Genomic DNA, 15156 nt, shown 5'->3' with positions numbered 1-15156 from the left:
TGCTGCCCTCAGTGCTCTGGTTGTGTTCTCACCCCATCTGGCAACTGCTGAATATGTAAAACTTTTCTTCTGGTGGCCATGACAAAACTCATAGCAGTAAACATAGCTTTGAGGGACAGAACCAGGCTCCATGGGAGAATTGATCTGAGCCAACAGAGCATTCCTCGTGAAATAAGAAGGCCTGGAAGCAAATGATATTACCAACCTTCACTGAGCATTTAATTACAGTTTCTAATTAAGGTGATGCCCTAAGTGGTCACGTGAAGTGTCCTGATCTGTAACATGACATATCAACGTGGAGTGTTGGTACTTCATCTGGACTTCAACATTTTTGTTGTGGATGAAAGTGCTTTTGCCTGTTGTGCTCACGGGAATGGAGGACAGCAGCTGTTTGCAGGGCGTCTCTGCTGTGTGGGCTGTGGGGGAAAAGGGGCAGAAAGAAAGTTCTAGGGTCCGTTGTCACTGAGCCCATGGGGCTGGCAGTATCATATGCAACAAGTTACGCACGCAATTTAGGAGGGTGAAGTTGCAAAGACCAAGCACTGGTCTGCAGCTCTGCTCTCTGGACACGCCTGGACTGTGTGAACGGACATCTAAAGCAGGACTGAACTCCACAGAGCTTCACAGTTTTCAGTCTTTGTAATACACATTTGAGATGGGATTCTCTGATTGCTGAGCAGTCCCAATGATTGTGGTTGATATGGTTTGCACTTCTGTGTTACTGGGCTTGCAGACATGCTGAATCAATTTGGAAATGAGCTCTTTTTTCCATTTGTGGGTAGGACATGGTATATGTTTATCTCATATCAAGATGAGATAAGTATTTCCATTTATATCAGTGGCAAGTAGATAAATATTTGGGGGTATATGTACGTCCTTTCTAGAAAAACAGAGATACAGTTGTAAGGATTGTTGTTTTAGGGAAGAGTGTGATTGGACCAGATAAGGGATGACAGGAGTTTGGTGCAGGTCCTTAGACAGATATGTTAGGGTGGGTTTTTTTCTTTTGCTTTGAAGTTTAAGATTGAAAACCTGCCATCGTTCCAAAGCAGAAACAACTTGGGTGGCCTTTTTATCACTAATAGGCAGAGCAACTAGGCAGGACTGACTCCACTGAAAAGAGGCTCTGTCATACAAGAGGTTTTCCAGGTCAAGATTAAAAGCAAAACAGCTCTCATCACATGAGCCTTTGTACTGCACCCATATTTTCTAAATGCTTTTGGCTTATCCTTAATGTTTATGCTGCTATCAAAAATAAACCCAGCTTCTCTCTCCCCGGGTGTTGTATTTAACATCAACAGTGAATAGGCTTTTTCATTCCTAAATGCTAATTTCCTTTCTGTTTTCAGTCTGTTTCTGGTATGAAATTTTTTTGTTTTCAGTGGGTTTGGTTTCTTCCCTCTTTGGTTTTTTAACTGCATGTTTTCTCCTTCCCATATCTGTTTCTGTCTTGGTAATCAGTATTTTTTTGGTGGCAGCAGTAGCTGAGTGTCTATCAATGACCCTGAAGCCTAGAACTTGAATCAGAGTTTGTTTGAGTACAGCTAGCAGCAGTTATAATAATCTTTTTAAAAAAAAGCTTTACCAAGATTAATTTTTCATCAACAGACAGTGGAGAACTCTTAGGAATAACCGTAATTGTCTCACTTTGAACTGTGGTCAGAAATGCGGTCTACAAATCTTGCTATAATGAGAATTTTGGTTATAATGAAGTAGCGTTATAACTTCATCAAAAATTTTGTGATACTAGAGCCAGAATTCAATGGCATTTGGAAACTGCTCCCAAGCTGTACCCTTGGGATAAAACTGACCTTGCTGAAGCTGGTGAGAGTGTTTCCTGAGTGTGCCAGTACGCAAACCCAACAAAGAACGTGGCTCGGAGCAGATTGTCAGCCTCTTGTTGGTTCATCTCCAAGTGGCTGAAGCTCCAGAGCAGATAGAGAAGGTCAGTACCCTGTACCCTGCATGTGACAAATGGGTGTTGACCAGCACTGAGGACTCTTTGCAGTCTGCTTCATCTCCTCTGTGATGATGTGCTGTCCCCTCACACTGCACAAACTAGAAGTAACCTTTCCATATTTGAGACTCTTTACTCTGTGTACCCATGGAGCTGCTGCTGAGCTAACTAGTTTTGTCACATAATGTGATAAATGGAAAACAGATCTGCAGCAGATACAAGTCATATTCCAGACTTTAGGCATGTACCTCAAAATTTCATCAACTTTGATATGCCAAAATGTTATCTAAATGTGGATATTTAGTAGCTGGAGATGTCAGTGAGCTGTGACTAGCAAATGAGCTGTGTGTCTGCTGAAACACTGAGAAAGATTTGGATGCCTGTGTCGTAGGAGGTATGGAGACTGCAATGCTGACTATCAATTTTGAAGTGTATCAGATTTCTCTTGAAGGGAAAATTGAGCCCAGTCTGTAAAGATGGTTTCCTGGACAGCCCAAATGTTTGGACAAGTAGTTATCCTTGTGATGAGCATTTACCAGTAAAGGATCTCCCAGGGTCTACTCGCCCCAATGCAAGTCCAAAATGGTCAGATTAGGCATTTGAACAGAATTGTACCTGTATTTTGGGGAGAGTATATTTTACATGTACTTTCCCATGTTTAGTGTAGCACACCTGTGAGTGTAGAAATGCCTCTTTACACAGAATGTTTTCTTGGCTTCCTGCCTTAAATTAGAAGCTTCCTGTCAAATCTTTGCTCTAAGTTTGCTTGCATTAGGAGTGGGAAGTTGAGCACTGTTGGTGTATCTTGTATTCTGGTTGGTTTTTTTTGTTTTAATTAACCTGCCAAATAATTTTAATGTGGGCATGTAGTGCCATCCTATTCGGCTTTCCTGTTACAGAAGCTGTGCAGCAGTTCTGCCTCATGCTCTGGTGTTCAGCCTTTCTATCAGTTAAATAAATGCAAAAATTCTATTAGATGCAAGTGTTCACAGAGCTATAACTTTTTATTTATCCTTCTTGTTCTCTGATGGCCTAAATTATTTCAGCTGTTCTAATTACTTATTTAAGGACAATTGATCTCTCAGGTTTTTTTCTGGGAGGGCTTAAGGAATAGTGTGTCTCACAAGCAGAATTATAGTTGCCCGCAAATTAAGGCAAGCAGACAGACTGCAGTAATGCTGTAGTAACCAGGCAGGTGGCTTATTTTAGGCTAAGTTTTATGTGAAATATTTATGTACTCATTTAAATACTGAAGAGCTGGGGTTCATGCAGTCCTGAGAGCACAGCTGTATATCAGGCAGCAGTTGTGTCCTTAGTGGAAAGCCCCCCAGTTGTGTTCTGAAGGCATTCAGCAGTTGAGGCCCTTTGCTAGGGACCTGGAAGCTCAGCTGCTGGGACTTTTAGCCTTCTCTGTCACTGTGGTTTGTAGTGTGTAACACTAAATTCTCTAAATTCTTCTGTGCTTTAGTTTGTCCTGGCTCTGAAATGGGGGACAGTGGGGATTTCCTGAGGGTTTAGAGGGCTTGCTTCATAATTTATGTGTTTGAAGCCAGCATGGTGTGTTTGTTGTAGATACCGTTTAGTGTAACAAGGTTTTGTTAACTGGAAAATTAAAGTATTTTTAAATTATGGGGAAATGTAAAATGTGACAGCCAAAGGAAAAAAGAGATTCTCCCATTTCCTTTTGGTTTTGCTGCACTGTGCATCTTCAGTTAGTCCCAACCTGTGCTAGCACTCCTGCTGGATAACGATCTGCCCTCCTCCCAAGGGACAGCGTGATGAAGGCAAAGCTGCTCCTCTCTTCTGTGCTCACTAATTGATCTCTGGCTTGGCCACTTCCAGCAAGGTCACAGAACTGGCAGCTACAAAAACAGTGTTCTGTGGAAAATTTAAAGGGGAAGAGTAGAAGTACCTAGGATGGGATTATAGGCTTTTTTAAAATTCACAAACATTTTAATTTATTGGATCTTCTATTTTGTTTCTGCAGAAGTCTGAAACTTGGAAAGGACTGACAGCAGAAGATTCTTCATTGTGACCTGTTCCTGCAATTTGTGAGTGAGCTCTATCCTGCAAATTGGTCTTTTCTCACTTTGTAGTTCCACGTCCATTTTTATTAGAACACAGCATGAATATTCCTATTCAGATCCTGTAAAGGCAAAATGATTCCTAAGCAAGTGTAATGTGATCTTCTCAATTTTTTTTTCTATGCAGAAGATTTGTCATGCTGGCCTTGAAAGGCATCCACGTGTTTGGCTTTTGTTTTCTTTTTGCAAAAGTGCTTTAAATCATTCATCCTGTTTTCTCAGAGCTGACTCTTGATTAGTTCAGGTGCTTTACGATTAGAAAGGTGATGGAAATTTGGGGTTAAAAAACCTCCACAAGCACCAGTGCCAGACTGTCAGTGTGGCAGGGCTGTGGTGTGTGGCTCATTAAGCACCGTGCCAGTCCCTGGCATTGTCACGGCAGGGGCCTCTCTGGGGCTCTCAGTGCCGGGGCTGTGCTCGGCAGGAAGGGCTCGATGTGTGGGGCTGGGGCTGCTCCCACAGCCCTGCCCAGGACATTGCACACCTGGCTTAAAGCTGGGTGCTGTGCTGCATGGAGCAAACCCAGGGAGAACTGCAAATGAAAAGATGCATTAGCACAGCTCGAGTGCTTAATTACTTGAAAAGCAGAAGAGTGTACAGGGTTTGATTAAAGGAAATGGGCCAAACTGTGTGAAGGCAAGGCTAGAATACTGAGGGCAGAACAAAGCTGTGCTGCATTATTAGCGGATTCATGAATGGTGTGGCAGAGAGGGGAAAAGGGGTTTGATTGGCCTGGTGTGATCTAAAAATACAGAGAATGTGCTATATGGAGTCATAGCTGTTGTAGCATCTTTAAAGGATAAAATATGCAGCTTCCTCTGAAGTGGGAGGATGGCAAGGTCTCACAAAGCAGAAGCACCTTGTGTGGAATACTGTACATTCACATGATCCAAATTGCAGTGAGTAGCATACAGTGTTTTTGTAGTGGCTCTCAGTAAGCTGGTAATTGAATTATCAGCTGAATACTTAAAGATTAGACACAATGTCTTTGGGAGAGGGGTGTAGAAGCAAGCCTAACTTGATTATTGCATCAAATCAATTTTCTCTTCATGGTGAGTTGAAGCAAATAGTTGATGGTTCAGAACTCCTTATGCTCCTTCTGTTACAAAGAACTCTGCTGGTGTTTGGCATTTTAACTCTTGTGTGAGACATGATACCAGAGAGGGAACAGAAAAAAATGAAATTGTGTTAAATTGTCATAAGCCCCCAAGCTGATTAATTGGTTTGATACTGTTTATTCCACTAGAACTCGAAGCGATTAATTGTATAAACGCTTGTTTGAATTCTTTATTTGTCTATAAATACGTATAGTAATTAATGAGGAGGCACGAAATCATCTTGAGAGTCACCTTGAGCAGAGAATAAGCGTTCTCGGTGCATTCCTAGGAAGCGGCGCTGTGGTGACGGTACCCAACCTCTGCCACCGCGTGGCAGCTGCAGCTCAGTGCCGGGCCGGGGCTGGCTGCAGAGCTGCGCTGCTCCCGCTCAAGGGAAGGTCATTGTGCCTCAGGGAAAGACAAAAGCACAAATATTCCTTCTGCAAAATCACGCCTGGAGTTTCAGAAGTTTTCCCAGCATAAACCAAATGTCAGTTTGTATGTGGGGCTGTATCTGAAGTTGACAGTGTCTGTTTTCTGCATGAAACTTGCTTCAGGGAGCAGGGTTTAGTGTTTTGCCCAGTGCAAGGTACAGTCTAAGGAGGAGGTAGGGTGGAGGTGGAGAGATGTTCTTTGTTGATGTCTGGCTAGGGAAATGCATAAGGACAGACCAACCTGTAAAACTGTCTCAGAGGATTAATCCTTTATCCACTATCACTTCTCTAAATAGTCTGTATTTATTCACGTGTAATACACAACTGTGCATTTAAAGTGAAAAATAGTAAATAGAAAACAAAAGTAAATGGAGAGAAGAGTATGGAATTAAGGACTGAACATGGAGTTTTTGTATTCATGCATGATTTGTGTATGTGCACATTCATTATAGATCCACTACAGGTAGCAATGGCAGAACTTGGGATAATGGTTAGTAATGGTAATGGTATGATGATATAATGATTAAAGTTGACTTTTTTTTCCAAGGGACCTTACGGCCAGATTATATGGCATTATAAGAGGCAATTAATATCTGTCCCTCACAAAAATGGTGAAGGTGTAAATACTGAATCAGAGTAGCAAAAACAATCATTACAGTCAACAGAATGGTAAAACTGCAGATTAGACAAATGCAATACATTACAAAGCCACTGACTGATATGAGAGGCATGATGTATTTAAACACTTGACATTAAGTAAGTTAGGTTTTAGAGGTTTAAAGTACCTATGGATTACATTATTCTTGAAGAGTACTTGGGCTCACTAAGAGCACAGCAGGATCTAGGGGAAGTATTTGCTCACCAGCAATGGAAATGTGCTCCTCTGAGGGGGCAGCAGGGGATTGCTGAGCTGGATGAAACAACTCCTTGCCGTGAGAATGGGTATGCAAAATGTCTGCGAAAGACAGGCTTCCATTAAACTGGAGAGAGCCTGGTGCAGAGCACAGTCCTGTCTTAGGAGGAAGCGCTAGTGCACTGTGCTGCTTCCTTCCACCAGAATTCCTGCGTGCCTCTGCTCCATACATAATTCAGATGCAATGCATAATTGAAGGACTATAAAGCCACACTTACTTTCATGTATTTAAATTACTTGATGAGCCATAGATGGGTTTTGCCATGTCTGTCCTTTTGCTTTGCCTGTTTCTGTAGTTTGTTGAAACAGTGGGGACCATGGCCCAGTGAGTCAGCAGCTCCTGAGAACCACTTCCAAAATACTAATCAGTGCCAACTGTCAGGATTAGTATTCCATTAGAAAAAAGTACAAATATATGACAAAGTCTAACTAATTTGCAGTGTCAGATATTCACTTCCTCTGTTGGCAGCATCTTTGTAAAGTACAGCCTTTTCAAAGTAAAAAACCCTAACTTTTGAAGGGTACAGATGTCACAGTAACAGCAAAAAATCTCTGCCTTGAATGGCCTAGACTGTTGTACTTCCTAGGAGTAGTGTCTGTGTGGCAGCTGAGTGTGTATAACATCTCTTTTCTCATACAGGTCTGCAACAAAGACTGGCTTACACATGGAATTAAAAGGGAAAACATCAATTATACATCTTGAACTTTCTCACTGTTCCTTTCTGTTCTAGATTCCTTCTCTTAGATCAGTAGTTTGTGACTGGATCACATGATGGTATTTCCAGTACTTCCAGTGCTATAATTGCTCTGTGTGGAAAGCACTGCTGAGGTGCCCTGGGCCTTTGCACTTCAAATATTGGATGTGTAACATTTTATATATTTAATCACCATCGAGTAGAGTGTTTGGATCCAAGCTATTTAGAGCAACTGTCTGTGCTATTGCAACCCACTCAGGGCCCTGAGGGAGACCTATGAACAGAGAGAAGGCTCAGATTTCTTTGAGTAATTCAGTATTGCCAAATACTTTGGTTTGCTACGGCTGCTGGGTTATGGAATGGAGAAGTATTGGGAAAATCTGTGCAGAGAACATGGTGTTAAAAGAGATCTGTTTAGAGATTCAGGAAAACGTTGTTGCTTTCTGCTCTGAGCACCAGAACTGTGAAGAAAACATAACTTATGTTGAGTATGAGGTAGAAATCAATATCTGAAACATTCTTCAAAAACAGAATTGAAGGCTAACATCCTTTTAAGCTCATGGGAAGAGGAGCCTCTTCTTTGCTAGAACAAGTTACTGTTTACAGCAATTTTAATAAAGTATCTCCTGGTAAAAAGACTAAGTTGTAACATCTCCAAACCTTTTATAGATGAAACAGTGTCCTTCAAGGGCCATACTGCTCAGGTAAACCTTGTTTGCATGTGTAGTGATGGGGATACATTGTCAGTGATAGTCTACATTAAACATTTTCCATTTTATCTCGGTAACATTTAGTTCCTTCCACATAGGGGATGCTTTTCTTCTGTGCTTTCCTTTTTTTTTCTCCTCCTGGAAGCAAACAACCCAAAGCATTATTCTGTCACTTGGCACCTCTCAAGAGCCCCACTACTCAGAATTTACATGAATGCTCCTGCAAACAGTTTAATTCCAGGGCTGCTTCCAGCACCAAGCCATGGGTCTGCTGTGGTACTGCTGTAGCCCTCACCCTGCCCCATGCCAGGACCTGCCCTGCTCCGTGGTGTGGATCCCCAGCCCATCCCTGGGGGTGTCAGACCCTGTGTCTCTGAGGTTAAGTACCTGTGCTTATCCCAGCCTGTAGTAATTGAGGCATTTTTCTGACAGGTCACTACAGACGGGATTTCACAGCACAAGCATCTCAAGCAGAGGGTCTCACTTTATTCTTTTTTGTGTTTCACACTTTGTTATGACACCTCCATCTGTTTGCTGTTCTGTGCTTGTATCATTGCTGTGAAAAAATAATGCCATCACATCTTTTCTTCTCTCTAAGACAGAACAGATGACATAAAATTTCCCTCAAAGCTTGCATGATCCAGTGGTTTTGACTCACTGAACAGCTGTTATTCAGGATTTATTCCCTCTCTCCATAGTTTTTCTGACCTTTGACAATCTTGTGACCATCACAACTTGCTGGAATGTGGAAGGACAGAGCTCCCTAGGAGCAGCTTCTCCATTGGCATGAACCAAAGCCTACTGTAACTGCTGGCTGTCTTTAATTGCTTCTTTGGGCTTTTGAGTCAGATGCTAAGTGTAGAAGTCACGCAGTAATTAGGGGTCTGTCTGGCTTCTCCTGGCGCTCTGACTGCTACCTGTTGTCCCATGAATAGCCACTATTCCCAGCCTTTGAACTGGGATGAATTAATCTGCTTCTCTGCTCCTTCATGGTATATTAATTGATACTTGTATTTATGATACCGACATTGTATAATGCAGTAAAAAACTGAAACTGGGAAAATGTGCAATATGACAGGGAAGTGAGAGCTTGCCAATGTGTTTCCATACTTCAGTCCCTACCTCTGCTTTGGGAACACTTGTGCTATAGAGAAACAAGGACTGAGAAAATGCACTTGCAGGTGGAAGGTACAGGATGGAGAAACTGCGAGTGTGAGGAACGTACAGAAAACCCCATTTCTGTATCCATGGGTTTGTAGTGCCGTTCTCTGTGTCTCAGTTCTTCAGCAGCAGGGTCTGATCTTAACGATTCTGCACTGATGGAGAATTTGGAGTATTCTGTTTCCCAAAGGGGATCCTTAAAGAGTGTGGTGTGGATTGTGGAAGGTTTTACTTTTCCTGTAGCAGCATGTAATTGTTTTTGAGCTGCCTTTCCCTAAGCAATTGACTTTAGTTGAAGCACTTGCAGTTGCTGGGTTCATATTGCTGCTCATGTCGAGGCAGGTGTTGGGGCAGTTCCTGTGTTTGCAGAGGCAGAGCAGAGGGGGAGGACACTTATGTAGATGGTGCTGCTGAGGAGTTGGGGAGCAGCACTAACCTCCCAACCCCGTGGAAATGCAATTGCAACAGCAGCCCTGGTCAGATACTCATCTGAGTGAGACTGCATGACATTCGTGAAGGTTTGTGGTGAGGGCCAGGCATGTCTGTTGTGTTGAGCACTGGGTAGTCTGCTTCCTTCTCCTCAACACTTCACAAAAAATTGTGAGTTTTTCTTGTCATTATTGGTTTTGTTCCTTATTAACTGTTAGTCTCTGTGCCAGCATACATAATGATTGGGCTCTGTTGTGCTTAACATTGTCTCTGCTGTGGTTTGGTTTTCAGGATATGAGTTTATTTTCTTTCCCATCCAATGGTGGGCCACAATGGGGAGGGGTCATTAAGGCTGAGTCAACAGATTTCTGTGCATCAGCTGACGCTCAGTTGCAGATGTTACAGCTGCCAGTCCATCCCATAGGCTGCTCCTGAAGCAGGACCTTCTGCAGAGGCACTGCCTTAGGAAAGGACGTTCCATGTTTCCAATCTGTACTACATCAAAAGGAGTACATTGCTCTTGCACTGCTATCAAGCTGCATAATTCAGAGCATTCTCTGAAAAGTGAAATGGTCAGAGCAAACACAATAACAGCTCCATCAAATATTGATAAAATAGGATTATTAATTAGAATAGGGGTGTAGGATTAAAATGTCCCTTGAGTTGCATTCCCCATTTGATGCGAGAGTGTGGTTTTGTGGTCAGAGAGTGGGAAGCTCAGGATAACTGGAATCTTTTCTTGTCTCTTCAATGTGTTTGCTTAATGTCCTTAGTGGTTCAAGGGATATATAACACTATTGACCAGAGTTGCTGGAATTCTGATATGCTCCTATGGTGGCACTGCTGGGAGTGAACTTTACAAGGATCTCTCTGTTAGTGTAGCTTGGTCTGATTTGTAGCTCATAAAAAAGAAAAACCTCTCTGAACAAGCTGATAATTTGCAGTCCTGTTGTCCTGGAGTGTTGTCCTCCTTCAAAGAGCTTCATGTCTTTGTGAGAGGGTGAAAACACTGGATCAGTTCCATGGAGCATATGCCACTGGACCACTGGGCCCTCAGGTGCAGTGGAGGATAGCATTTTGCTTTTGACAGTGTGTGTAGTGCTGAACCAAATATATATCAAAGCAAAGAGAATGAATTGAATTTCCCAGTTACACAGCCCTTGTGTAAAAAGGAGCTTTCAATGTCTCCCACTTGAAAAAGACACCGCAGGTTAGCTATGAGATTTCCTTTTAGAACAAAGCCCTGATCTGCATCACTAATAACAGCTGAGATCATTAAAATAGAAAGAATTTCCCTTTGAATTTCTTTTGAACAGTATCTGCATTCTCTGTCACTGGTGTTAGCTTTTCTTTTCCCATAGTTCTGGTCCATCAGGACTGTGCAGTAAGAATTTATTTTCCTCTTTAGGTTCTTCCTGGTTCTAATATTCTACCTAGAAGAAGTGTTTTAGACCTGTTATAATCATACAAGTTCTGTAAATTCATTCTTCCATTCTTGTGCACAAATTGTGTATTCTTGGGTCCCTCAGAATGTGTTTGTGCAGCAGCAGTTTAACACCCCTGTGAGCCCCAAGGCTCTTTTAGTGGATAAAACTCTCAAATCTGAAGCATCTCTTTTTTTTTTCCTCTTCCCCTTCCAAGTGTTTCCCTGCTCTCTCCAGAGCCATTAGATGCTCTGACTATGCACTTCAGGAGATCAATATGCTTTTGGCATTCACAGGCATTATTATTCTGAGACTGTGTGACTGGTGTGTATTCATCCTATTAACATCTGCTCAAAATTCCCAACATCCCAGCACAGCTAACAGAGAATGACCGTGTTGTCCTTGGTCAGGCTCTGTGCAGCAGGCATTGACACCTGGTTTATTGTTGGACAGATTCTATTTCCCCTTTTACTTCGTTGTGACCTTATCTCACCCCTGGAAGCTCCATTTCAGCTGCAGATGGATGAATGAAATGGGAAGCATTTTGTCCACTGCTGCTGGGGCAATTCCTCTGTGCTACTGCCCAAATAAGTTATTTAGTTCCTATATTGTAGGGGCCAGTTCTGACCTAGGAGCGAGATTCCAGCAGCCCTCGAGGATGTGCCTGTAGTGGAAGCACCGTCTCTGCAAAGCAGTAGAAAAGGAAAAGAGTCTGTTGGGCAGATTCAACAAATCACTGTCCTTATGGCTGATGTAACAGAGGATTATGAGCTTTAAAGTCATGGAAGGGGACGAACTGTGGCTTTGACTTCAGTGATAACTCTGTGGATATTGGGTGGTGGGAATACAATGTCAGCTTTCTGGTTGTAACAGATCGTGGCAATAGGGTTAAGTTAGGAGGGGAAAGGAACAAGGAACTGGAGTTAAGTGTGTATCAGTGTGGAAGTTAATAGACAGGAGTGGCATTCACTGTTTTAAACTCCTGTCTGAAGGATGTAACTCTTATGAATGGGAAGAAACTGTTTTAAGGGGAAACACAATGCGTTGACATTCCTGGCTTTCCCCCCTGCATTTTGGTTGCTTTGGATTTCTCACTCCTGCTCTCCCAAAAGTTGGTTGCTATAATAAGAGGTTTGTTCAGATTGTAATGCACACTCTTGAAGATTACTTAGGGTTAACTCTGACTAACAAAATAAAATTAAAAGTAATCATTTGCTCATTCAAGATTTCAGGGAAATGTCTGTATGATTCCTCAAGTTAAAAGGAAATGTTGTAACAGCCCACAAAAGTCTTTTTTAAAGACTTTTTACCTTTCTGAGTGAAAGGAAGGTGTGAAATCTCATAAATACTGGGTACTGGGCACTGATTAATCTCCATTATCTGGCCTGAATCAAAGGACATGCAGAAGCCAAGGGAACCTGTGTTTTAACAAGATTTACAGGAGGCAGAAATGGAATTGAAGAAATCTTCACTTAGTCTCATATATTACAAGTGACAGTGGTTTCTCATTTTCTCAGAACACACACACACACTCACACACACACAAACCTAAATAGATTTTCTTGCCTCTTGGATTCTATTTTCTCCAGCATGCTTGCCATAATGACCTCCTGGGAAGGGAGACTGGCAGAAATATGCAAAGTGCCCTGGTTCAGAGTCATGCACTTAAAAGGGGTTTGGATCAAATGGAGTTTAAATCTTCAGCCGAAAGTTTTCTTTGAAAAGCGCTGATAGGCCCTCATGACCCTCCAGTGACTTGCTGAAGGTGTGGGTTAGCAGAGCCAAGGAGCCACACATCGACTGGGACCCACTACAGCTGCTCTCTGTGATTCTGGGAAGCTCAGCCATCTGTACTTTGGCTTCCCTTCTGCTCCCAGAGACAGCAAAGGAAATTCTGCTAAAGTCCTGTAACAGAGGGGGAGTTAAAGCCGAGTTGGAAGCAAAAAGGTTCATCATTTGCCCAGAGAGTGTAGCTAGGCTGGCATATGGAGTCACTCCCAAAGCTAATGAGAGTTAAATTGTCAGGTTTGTGACTTCTGTCTCATAAAGCATTCAAGCATAACAAATGGTGCTGACACACTGGCCTTGGCATGGAAAACTTCTTTAAATATACAAGATGCTGCTTCTTACTGGGGTATATATAAAGTTGGCTTAGATGCAGTGAAGTTTCTTGGGGATAAAATGGATAGCGTTCCAATAAGCTGTCAATTATGTTTCTTTCCAGAAATGATGCATATAATTGGTGAATGGCAAGGCTGGCTTGGCATTAAATAGTTGACTTAAAGTATTATAAATCTTTGGAGGTTTTCCCCAATAGTTCTTGGGAAGATTCTAGAACCATCCACTTCAATATTTTGTATACAGCCTTGTAAGAAGCCTTATATGTGTCTCATCAGAGAGATGCTTTGGTGTTTATTCTTGGTCTTACTGAAACAGTTGTAAACCGGATGAAGTGGTGCTTCCTGGTGCTTCTACCAGTTCTTAGAAAGTTTCTAGATCCATCCACTTGAATATTTTGTATACAACCTTACCAGAAACCTCAGTTTTTCTTTTTATTTTTTTTCTAAAGCCATTGAGCAGATTTTGTTTCAGACATATTGATGAGCTCCTGTGCACATTCAGCACACCGGTTAGCAGAGCAAGAGGTTCAAGCACTTGCGCTGCTGATCAATATCTCCTCTGACGGAAGCCCAGCAGGAGCTCAGTTTGCCTGCTGTTGTGAGACATGAAGTAGAAAATGTGCATAAGCCATGCTGGCTAAGAGGAGTAGAACAGAGCTTCCCTCAGGGCAGAAGGAAGTGCTGAAGCCCTTGTCTCTGGTCCGGTTCTGCAAGTAGAAGCAAACAAGATACTCATTTGGAGACCATGAGAACAAGCTTGAATGCTGTTAACACTTACATGAAGGTCTGCATTGGTCATTCTTAGAGGTTTGTTAGGCAATCTGACAAATGGCTGGTGATGGAAGCACCGGGATTTAGCATCCCAGCAAAATGGCAGTGTGTGCTGTGGTAATCCCTGCCAGACCCTCTCATCCAAGCGAGAGCACATCCAGCAACTTGTGCGCACCCACCTTAGGTAGGGCCCTTACTCTGGGGCATTTGTGAAGTAGAAACAACTGACTCAGGTGGGAGCTTCAATCTGTGAAGTAATAATGCTAATACTGGTGTGCAACATGGCCTAGAAAGGCAGGAGTGTGGCAGCCCAAAATCCTGAAAGCACTGGAGAATATCCCCACCTCTGAGTCAGGAAACTGAATGTGGGACTGTTCCTATACAGTTGTCCCTTGCCTTCAGACTGACAAATCTGTCTTTAGTTACCTGGATTAGATTTGGAGCTAATAGAAGTGTTTAGTGTTCATTAAGGTGCAAATAAATGAAAGTGAGCCCCAGATCTTTGGCATCTTGGAGAACATTATTCATTCTTCAACATTTGGCACATTCATGGTCTGCATCCATTTTACTTCCTGCCACCTACTGTAGTGACAATGTCCAGTTTTCCCAGAGGGCTCATTACTGAGCAGACTGTGTGAAGTCTGTGAGGGAAAGCAGAGATTGCAGCTGGAAGGAAAATGAGGCAGAACTTGCTGATTTTGTGCAGAACTCAAAGGTGTCATTTCCATGGCAGAGATAGATGTCAGACAGGACTTTGAGGCTACACTCATCTTCAGAGCTCACAGCTCACACAGTGCAGCTGGATGTGTTTGTTTTCTAGGTTCAAAATTCCCCGTTCTCCCACTCCCCTTCCCAGAATACAAACTTCAGCATGAGGAGGTTCCTTCAGCCAGGCTGTGCTGCAGGGCAGCCTCCCTCCCTCTGGCTCTGAGTGTTGGCTCCTTTGGTTTTCCCCTGAAGCCCGGCCTGGCTCCACAGCTCTGGCAATGCGGAGCTCTGCAGCGAACCCTGCTAATCCAACCTTTGAAGGCTGCTTTGGGGCTGGGAGCACAGACCTGCCCTCCAGCGGCACCAGAGCCTCCGCTGAGCCCCGCTGGAAGGCGGCTATTTACAAACGTGTTGGATCAGTTTGTGACAAAAGCAGCAGCAAAAAGGCCTCTCAATACTCAACGTGCCTTCAAAACACCCTCAGATCCTGGCAATGTATTGGGCACATCCTTCCTGCTATAACATTTTACTGCAGAAAATCTTGCCTGAGACCCTTTTTACACCATTTTGGCTGCCTCCTGTGAGGTGATCAACATTCTCATCTTTCCATCTGCCAGAGAGGCCCCTTGGAAGGGATTCACCTCCACCAGGCA

The 15156-nt window shown here is 42.9% G+C and overlaps 1 protein-coding gene across 2 annotated transcripts in view; it reads left to right on the top strand.

Moving 5' to 3' along the window:
• The window catches only part of CRB2 (crumbs 2, cell polarity complex component), a 58309-nt gene that overhangs the window by 3604 nt on the left and 39549 nt on the right, over positions 1 to 15156 (top strand). For both annotated transcript variants that reach the window (XM_017745512.1, XM_017745513.1), the window contains exon 2: positions 3945 to 4008. The gene's annotated coding sequence lies outside the window, so the exon portion shown is untranslated. The remainder of the gene's footprint in view (positions 1 to 3944; positions 4009 to 15156) is intronic.

The sequence above is a fragment of the Corvus brachyrhynchos genome, unplaced genomic scaffold, assembly GCF_000691975.1.
Source record: "Corvus brachyrhynchos isolate BGI_N302 unplaced genomic scaffold, ASM69197v1 scaffold59, whole genome shotgun sequence".
Taxonomy (NCBI): Eukaryota; Metazoa; Chordata; class Aves; order Passeriformes; family Corvidae; genus Corvus; species Corvus brachyrhynchos.
Note: the sequence above shows the minus strand (reverse complement) of the source record. Positions and strands in the feature narration are given on the sequence as shown.